At 44.1% G+C, this 9,197-nt stretch overlaps 1 long non-coding RNA gene across 1 annotated transcript; it reads left to right on the top strand.

Annotated features, from left to right (window-relative positions):
- Nucleotides 1–768: 768 nt before the first annotated feature.
- Nucleotides 769–3,836, top strand: LOC123136023 (uncharacterized). The gene is made up of 3 exons (XR_006466487.1): nt 769–1,279; nt 1,499–3,052; nt 3,529–3,836. It is a non-coding gene; the product is annotated as an uncharacterized lncRNA (long non-coding RNA).
- Nucleotides 3,837–9,197: the final 5,361 nt, after the last annotated feature.

Raw genomic sequence — 9,197 nt, 5'->3', positions numbered from 1 at the left:
ATATCCTCCGCGAGCCTCAACGCTCATTGGACCGCACACATCGGTATGTATGATTTCCAACAAGTTGGTTGCTCGCTCCATTGTTCCGGAGAACGGAGTCTTGGTCATCTTGCCCATGAGGCAGGGTTCGCATGTGTCAAATGATTCATAATCGAGAGACTCCAAAAGTCCATCAGCATGGAGCTTCTTCATGCGCTTGACACCAATGTGACCAAGACGGCAGTGCCACAAGTATGTGGGACTATCGTTATCAACTTTACATCTTTTGGCATTCTCACTATGAATATGTGTAACATTACGCTCGAGATTCATTAAGAATAAACCATTGACCATCGGAGCATGACCATAAAACATACACTACACCACGGTAGAGTTTAGATGACACACTTCTGTGGGCAAAGGTCCACCAATCTCTACAAAAGATATGTCGGCATAGCTTTCCAGCTTTGTCCTTGTATCATGTGTCGGAAAATGTATGCCATTATGGACATATTATGTGTCGGCAACTACATAGCAACGACGTATCAGTCGGCAAGTACTTGGCTACATCTTGTCTGTCGGTATATGTGTGGGCCCTGATAGATTTTCTGTTGGCGTAGGTACGTGCTTAGCCACATCAAATATGTCGGCATAGGTAGGGTGTATCGAGACAGATTAAGTGTCGGCATATGTGTACGCGTGTCAAGCAACGAAACCTTGAAAATTTTAGCGGCTAACTTAGCGCGCGAGAGGGGAAATTTCAGCTGCGCGCGGCCCAGATCTGATCCATAGTCCCACACAGCCCAAATATCCCCAAAATCTGAGACCTAACCCAGTCCACCCGCTCCATCCCACCAGACCCCCCTCCGCCGCCGCGACCTATGGCTCCATCCCCTGTCCCTGCCGCCGGAAGTGAAGGTGTCCTCATCCACGCGCTCCCGGACCCCCATCCCTGCTGCCGCCGGTGAAGGTATCTTCGTCATCCTCGCGCTCCCCCTCGCTGCTGTCACCGTCGTCCGTGCACACCGCCGTGCGGCCCGTGCCCCTCAACCCCCTTCCATCCCTGCCACCACCGGGGTCGCGGCTGCCAATAGCTCCGACGCCGACCTCAGTCCATCCGCCGCCCTAACCCCCGCCCTCCACCACGTCCCCGGCCCCTGTTTCGGCCGTCGCCGCTCCTTTTCTCTCCTGCAAAGCCCCTTCTGCAGATCCATCAGTCGCATGCCCGTTTCTGCAGAGCGGCATCGTCTTGGCCATATCTCTCCAAGCGCTGCAGGCCAGAGGAAGTTGTCTTTGCTTGGTAAGTGGCGATGATGAGGATCCCCATTTACTGAGAAGTTTACTTGTTGGATCTGTACTAAGAAGTCTAATAATGTAGAAAAGGGATTGAGTGCTACTGAAGTTAGTGTTTACTTAGGTATATCTTGCTATTAATATATATATACTGCTGCCTTTTTAGTCCATTTGTTTATTTACCGATATACTTTGCATTTATCAGTTTGTTCTACACTGGTTTCAGATTTGGGTGGATGGGTTGTTGTCATCGTGATGCAACAGAGGAATCAGCACTGGCCACGAGGAGATTAGAGGCTTGAGATGGATGCTACGATGGTGGTGGCAAAGTTAGGAGCTTGAGATTTACAGGGACGAGGTGTATGATAGCACAGATTAATGTTCAAGTCTTCATCAGCAGCACCTTGACATGAATCCTAAGATCCATCGGCATTATTTCTTGATTATTTTCTAGGGAAGAATCCGAAGATGAATTGTTTGTTTATTTTTTAACAGATTTCATGGCTTAGCATCTTATGTGTTCCATCTAACTCTACCTGCAATTTATATCTACTCCAAGTACACCACATTCAGAATTGATATACAGCCTACAGTTAGATCAGTTCAGATTTTGCCATGACAATATTACCCGTATTATTCATGATTCCTCCGTTGTGTATATCACTGTAGAAAACTACCTCTATTCCATAATATGGTTGTATATAGCAAAATAGTTGTATAAGTCTTTTAAATTTACGTTCTTCTGTACATTGTCCTCTACTACCATTAATTTTCCCTTTTTCCAAATTGAAATTTGAAAAGAGCATGAGTTTTGATAGGATTTTGTATATCCTTCAGTTGCTTGCTGTAACATGTGCCTTCTGGTACATTGATGTTGATAGAATCATACCATTTTCCTACAATTTCTTCATCACAAAGATGTTCTATTTGTTTAGTTTGCACCAACATCCAGCTGAATGTTTATAGGAGGGTTATTAGTAAAGCAAATATGTTCATGAGGAAATGTACCGGCAAAAAAATCGAGCCAAAGTGTAATTCAAAGCTGAAATAGAATTTTTCTCTGTTGCAATTGGAAGCATGTCACATGAGTATTGAGCTGCCATTATCTACAAATTCTTTATTTGTTGATATGAACATTAGTTGCAACATGAATAATCAATGTTAGTCGACAATGTTGCTTCATGTGCATGAGCATATGGTGTATCTCTGACACCATTCATTTTGAACCACTAAAATAATAGAAGTGGTTTGATTCGTAAGTTATTTTACAGGTTTCTATACAACACTTATTTGTTTTGTATTCGCTGCAACATATGGACTTGATTAAAAAAAAAAGGGCAACCTGGTGCATGTAGCTCCCGCTTGCGCAAGGTCCAGGGAAGGGTCCGACCACTTTGGGCTTGATTGCTTTTCGAAAATGTCGAACCACTAGAACCACTAAAATATGTACGCCCTGTTGCAAAACACGGCCCTTGTGCTAGTACAAACATAACTAACTACATCCTGTTCATCCCCATCCTGGCTGGAAGTAGTAGAGAGATGAGAGTTGAATCTTACAGTATGATGCATACTTTATGATTTTATTTATGGTGAGCCGAGTTATCTATATTGAACATATTTTTCTTTTTTGCGGGATGGTTGTTACATGTTTGCGCATTTTTTCAGAGCAATTTGCAGTGGAAGAAGCAACCTCATATTGATAAGAAGTCAATGGTTATTCTATGAAGTAGCGGTTATTGTTGTAGCTCAAGGATGACAAGGCAACTAATGTGCCCAGGAGGTGCAGATATTACGACATAACAGATACATTAAGATTATTGTTTCTCTCTCATAAATATACATAGATCATTTTGAGCCTCGACTAGAGTGCCAGATTTCTGCCCGAACTTATAACATTACTAGATAAACGTTCTGTATCTTGATGATAAAACTGAACTCCACATGATGCAGTTTATAATTAAAATATGAAAAAACACACAACATGATCTGAAGCGCACATACATTGCTTAGGAGTTAACATGCACTTTGGTGTTATCACCTTGATGGTCACAATCTGAAGATCACATGGCATAAACTGAACTTGACATACTACAATTTTTTTGTCTAAAGTTGTACATTTTATTTCTACTTCATCAGATAACATAGAAACACAATTATTTTCAAACTTGTGATTCTCTTGGCTGCCAATCTCCCTATGAGCTTCAAAGAACTTGTGCTGACTACACTTTCTACCAAATTCTTGTGGACTATTTTCAGGTAATCAGCCACCTAGTACACATGGATGTGATGACTTTGGAGTGTTATAGAGCATTTGGCTGTACCAGCCAACTCAATTGTAATCATGAAGCTTATGTGTGTTCTGGACCATTTGGTGCTTAAGTGTTATGGATTACAAATCTTGTGCTCATGGATGTAACTCAAGTGTTTTGGACCATTTAGCAAATAGGGGTACTTTTATGTGACTTGTGTTTCCTGGAGGATTGTAAGATGGACAAACTTTGCTATGTCAAGATTGACTTGTGTTTGAGCCTGTGATCAATATATATGTATTTTTGGTACCAGATATCAATGATTGTGCAATATGTGTTCATCTTGATCCTGTTTGTGGATAACAATACATCGTTGTAGTAACATTTGAATCAGAGCAGTATCCAATTGTTCTTTTGGCTGTACACCATCTTACCAACAATTTATATGTTGGCAAAAACATTCCAACAAAGAAAGTGTCGGCATAAGTACACACCTACCTAGACAAACCATATGTTGGCAATGCTAAAGATCTATTTAGACAGACTAATTGTCGGCATAGGTAGGGTGTACATTGACATACCATCTGTTGGCATAGGTAGGGTATACACGAACAAATTAAGTGTCGGCATAGGTAGGGTGTACATTGACAATTTATCTGTCGGCGTTGGTAGGATGTATGCCGGCTAAAAAATTGTCGGCAAGTGAACTTCTGTCGGCAATACATTTCCCCACAGCAAGTCCTCCGACTCTTTTATCTTCTGTCAGCATATGTGATAGCTACAAGTTATCTGTCGGCAAAGGTACCCTATGCCAACAGATTGATGTGTCACCAATACTTGACCGTGGTGTAGTGACATCTCTCATATAAATAGAACAACCATTATTCTCGGATTTAAATGAGTAGCCATCTCGTATCAAACGAGATCCAGATACAATGTTCATGCTCAAACTTGGCACCAAATAACAATTATTAAGGTTCAAAACTAATCCCGTAGGTAAATGTAGAGGTAGCGTGCCGACGGCGATCACATCGACTCTGGAACCATTCCCGACGCGCATCGTCACCTCGTCCTTCGCCAGTCTCCGCTTATTCCGCAGCTCTTGCTGTGAGTTACAAATATGAGCAACGGCACCGGTATCAAATACCCAAGAGTTACTACGAGTACTGGTAAGGTACACATCAATTACATGTATATCAAATATACCTTTGGTGTTGCCGGCCTTCTTATCCGCTAAGTATTTGGGGCAGTTCCGCTTCTAATGACCCTTCCCCTTGCAATAAAAGCACTCAGTCTCAGGCTTGGGTCCATTCTTTGACTTCTTCCCGGTAACTGGCTTACCGGGCGCGGCAACATCCTTGCCGTCCTTCTTGAAGTTCTTCTTGCCCTTGCCCTTCTTGAACTTAGTGGTCTTATTGACCATCAGCACTTGATGTTCTTTCTTGATCTCAACCTCTGCTGACTTCATCATTGAAAATACTTCAGGAATGGTCTTCACCATCCCCTGCATATTGTAGTTCATCACAAAGCTCTTGTAGCTTGGTGGGAGCGACTGAAGGATTCTGTCAATGACTGCCTCATCAGGGAGGTTAATATTCAGCTGGGTCATACGGTTGTGCAACCCAGACATTTTGAGTATGTGCTCACTGACAGAACTATTTTCCTCTATCTTACAACTATAGAACTTGTCGGAGACATCATATCTCTCGACCCGGGCGTGAGCTTGAAACACTAGTCTCAGCTCCTCGAACATCTCATATGCTCCGTGATGCGCAAAAACGCTTTTGGAGCCCCGGTTCTAAGCTGTAAAGCATGCCGCACTGAACGAGGGAGCAATCATCAGCACGAGTCTGCCAAGCATTCATAATGTCTTGATTCTCTGGGGCGGGAGCGTCACCTAGCGGTCCTTCTAGGACATATTGTTTCCTGGCAGCTATGAGGATGATCCTCAGGTTCCGGACCCAGTCCGTATAGTTGCTGCCATCATCTTTCAGCTTGGTTTTCTCTAGGAACGCGTTGAAGTTCATGTTGACATGAGCGTTGGCCATTTGATCTACAAGACATATTTGCAAAGGTTTTTAGACTAAGTTCATGATAATTAAGTTCATCTAATCAAATTATTATAATGAACTCCCACTCAGATTAGACATCCCTCTAGTTATCTAAGTGTTACACGATCCGAGTCGACTAGGCCGTGTCCGATCATCACGTGAGACGGACTAGTCATCGTCGGTGAACATTCTCATGTTGATCGTATCTTCCATACGACTCGTGTTCGACCTTTCGGTCTTCGTGTTCTGAGGCCATGTCTGTACATGCTAGGCTCGTCAAGTTAACCCTAAGTGTTTCGCGTGTGTAAATCTGTCTTACACCCGTTGTATGTGAACGTAAGAATCCATCACACCCGATCATCACGTGGTGCTTAGAAGAGACAAACTTTAGCAACGGTGCACAGTTAGGGGAGAACACTTCTTGAAATTGTGTAAGGGATCATCTTATTTACTACCGTCGTTCTAAGTAAATAATATGCATAAACATAATAAACATCACATGCAGTTATATAGTAGTGACATGATATGGCCAATATCATATAGCTCCATTGATCTCCATCTTCGGGGCTCCATGATCATCTTGTCACCGGCATGACACCATGATCTCCATCATCATGATCTCCATCATCGTGTCTTCATGAAGTTGTCACACCAACGACTACTTCTACTTCTATGGCTAACGCGTTTAGCAATAAAGTAAAGTAAGTTACATGGTGTTCTTCAATGACACGCAGGTCATACAAAAAATAAAGACAACTCCTATGGCTCCTGCCGGTTGTCATACTCATCGACATGCAAGTCGTGATTCCTATTACAAGAACATGATCTCATACATCACAATATATCATTCATCATTCATCACAACTTCTGGCCATATCACATCACATGACAATTGCTGCAAAAACAAGTTAGACGTCCTCTAATTGTTGTTGCATCTTTTACGTGGCTGCAATTGGGTTCTAGCAAGAACGTTTTCTTACCTACGAATAACCACAACGTGATTTTGTCAACTTCTATTTACCCTTCATAAGGACCCTTTTCATCGAATCCGCTTCAACTAAAGTGGGAGAGACAGACACCCGCCAGCCACCTTATGCAACTAGTGCATGTCAGTCGGTGGAACCGGTCTCACATAAGCGTACGTGTAAGGTTGGTCCGGGCCGCTTCATCCCACAATACTGCTCAAGCAAGATAAGACTAGTAGCGGCAAGCAAGTTGACAAGATCTACGCCCACAACGAAATTGTGTTCTACTCGTGCAATAGAGAACTACGCATAGACCTAGCTCATGATGCCACTGTTGTGGAACGTTGCAGAAAATTAAAAATTTTCCTACGGTTTCACCAAGATCCATCTATGAGTTCATCTAAGCAACGAGTCAAGGGAGTGAGTTTGCATCTACATACCACTTGTAGATCGAGTGCGGAAGCGTTCAAGGGGATGGTGATGATGGAGTCGTACTCGCCGTGATTCGGATCACCGATGACCAAGTGCTGAACGAACAGCACCTCCGCGTTCAACACACGTACGGGACGGACGACGTCTCCTCTGTCTTGATCCAGCAAGGAGGAAGGAGAGGTTGAGGAAGATTGCTCCAACGGCAGCACAACGGCGTGGTGTTGTTGGTGCAGCAGTACTCCGACAGGGCTTCGCCAAGCACGTACGGAGGAGGAGAGGTGTTGGGGAGGGGAGGGGCTGCGCCTTGAGTTGTGTACAGCAGCCCTCCCCTCACCCCTCTATTTATAGGGGAAGGGGCTGTTGGGCTTCGTAGTAATTTCAAAAATTTCCTACGCACACGCAAGATCATGTGATGCATAGCAACGAGGGGGAGAGTGTTGTCTACGTACCCAATGCAGACCGACTGCGGAAGCGATGACACGACGTAGAGGAAGTAGTCGTACGTCTTCACGATCCAACCGATCAAGCACCGAAACTACGGCACCTCCGAGTTCGAGCACACGTTCAGCTCGATGATGATCCCCGGACTCCGATCCAGCAAAGTGTCGGGGAAGAGTTCCATCAGCACGACGGCGTGGTGACGATCTTGATGAACTACAGCAGCAGGGCTTCGCCTAAACTCCGCTACAGTATTATCGAGGAATATGGTGGCAGGGGCACCGCACACGGCTAAGGAACAGATCACACGGATCAACTTGTGTGTCTTTGGGGTGCCTCTACCTCAGTATATAAAGGAGCCAAGGGGGAAGGGGCGCCGGCCAGGAGGAGAGGGCGCAGGAGGAGTCCTACTCCTTCCGGGAGTAGGACTCCCCCCCAATCCTATTCCAACTAGGATTCCCCAAAGGGGGAAAGAGGGAGAAGGGTGGCCGGCCACCTCTCCTAGTCCTAATAGGACTAGGGGAAGGGGGGAGGTGCGCAGCCCTTGTGGGCAGCCCTTTCACCTTTCCACTAAGGCCCATGAAGGCCCATATGGCTCCCGGGGGGTTCCGGTAACCTCCCGGTAACCCGGTAAAATCCCGATTTCACCCGGAACACTTTCGATGTCCAAACATAGGCTTTCCAATATATCAATCTTTACATCTCGACCATTTCGAGACTCCTCGTCATGTCCGTGATCACATCTGGGACTCCGAACAACCTTCGGTACATCAAAATGCATAAACTCATAATGTAACTGTCATCGTAACCTTAAGCGTGCGGACCCTACGGGTTCGAGAACAATGTAGACATGACCGAGACACGTTTCCGGTCAATAACCAATAGCGGGACCTGGATGACCATATTGGCTCCTACATATTCTACGAAGATCTTTATCGGTCAGACCGCATAACAACATACGTTGTTCCCTTTGTCATCGGTATGTTACTTGCCCGAGATTCGATCGTCGGTATCCAATACCTAGTTCAATCTCGTTACCGGCAAGTCTCTTTACTCGTTCCGTAATACATCATTTCACAACTGACATATTAGTTGTAATGCTTGCAAGGCTTATGTGATGTGTATTACCGAGAGGGCCCAGAGATACCTCTCCGACAATCGGAGTGACAAATCCTAATCTCGAAATACGCCAACCCAACATCTACCTTTGGAGACACCTGTAATGCTCCTTTATAATCACCCAGTTACGTTGTGACGTTTGGTAGCACCCAAAGTGTTCCTCCGGCAAACGGGAGTTGCATAATCTCATAGTCATAGGAACATGTATAAGTCATGAAGAAAAGCAATAGCAACATACTAAACGATCGGGTGCTAAGCTAATGGAATGGGTCATGTCAATCAGATCATTCACCTAATGATGTGACCTCGTTAATCAAATAACAACTCTTTGTTCATGGTTAGGAAACATAACCATCTTTGATTAACGAGCTAGTCAAGTAGAGGCATACTAGTGACACTCTGTTTGTCTATGTATTCACACATGTATTATGTTTCCGGTTAATACAATTCTAGCATGAATAATAAACATTTATCATGATATAAGGAAATAAATAATAACTTTATTATTGCCTCTAGGGCATATTTCCTTCAGTCTCCCACTTGCACTAGAGTCAATAATCTAGTTCACATCGCCATGTGATTTAACAGCAATAGTTCATATCACCATGTGATTATCACACATAGTTCACATCGATATGTGATCAACACCCAAAGGGTTTACTAGAGTCAAT

Source organism: Triticum aestivum, chromosome 6B (genome assembly GCF_018294505.1).
Source record: "Triticum aestivum cultivar Chinese Spring chromosome 6B, IWGSC CS RefSeq v2.1, whole genome shotgun sequence".
Lineage (NCBI taxonomy): Eukaryota > Viridiplantae > Streptophyta > Magnoliopsida > Poales > Poaceae > Triticum > Triticum aestivum.
Note: the sequence above shows the minus strand (reverse complement) of the source record. Positions and strands in the feature narration are given on the sequence as shown.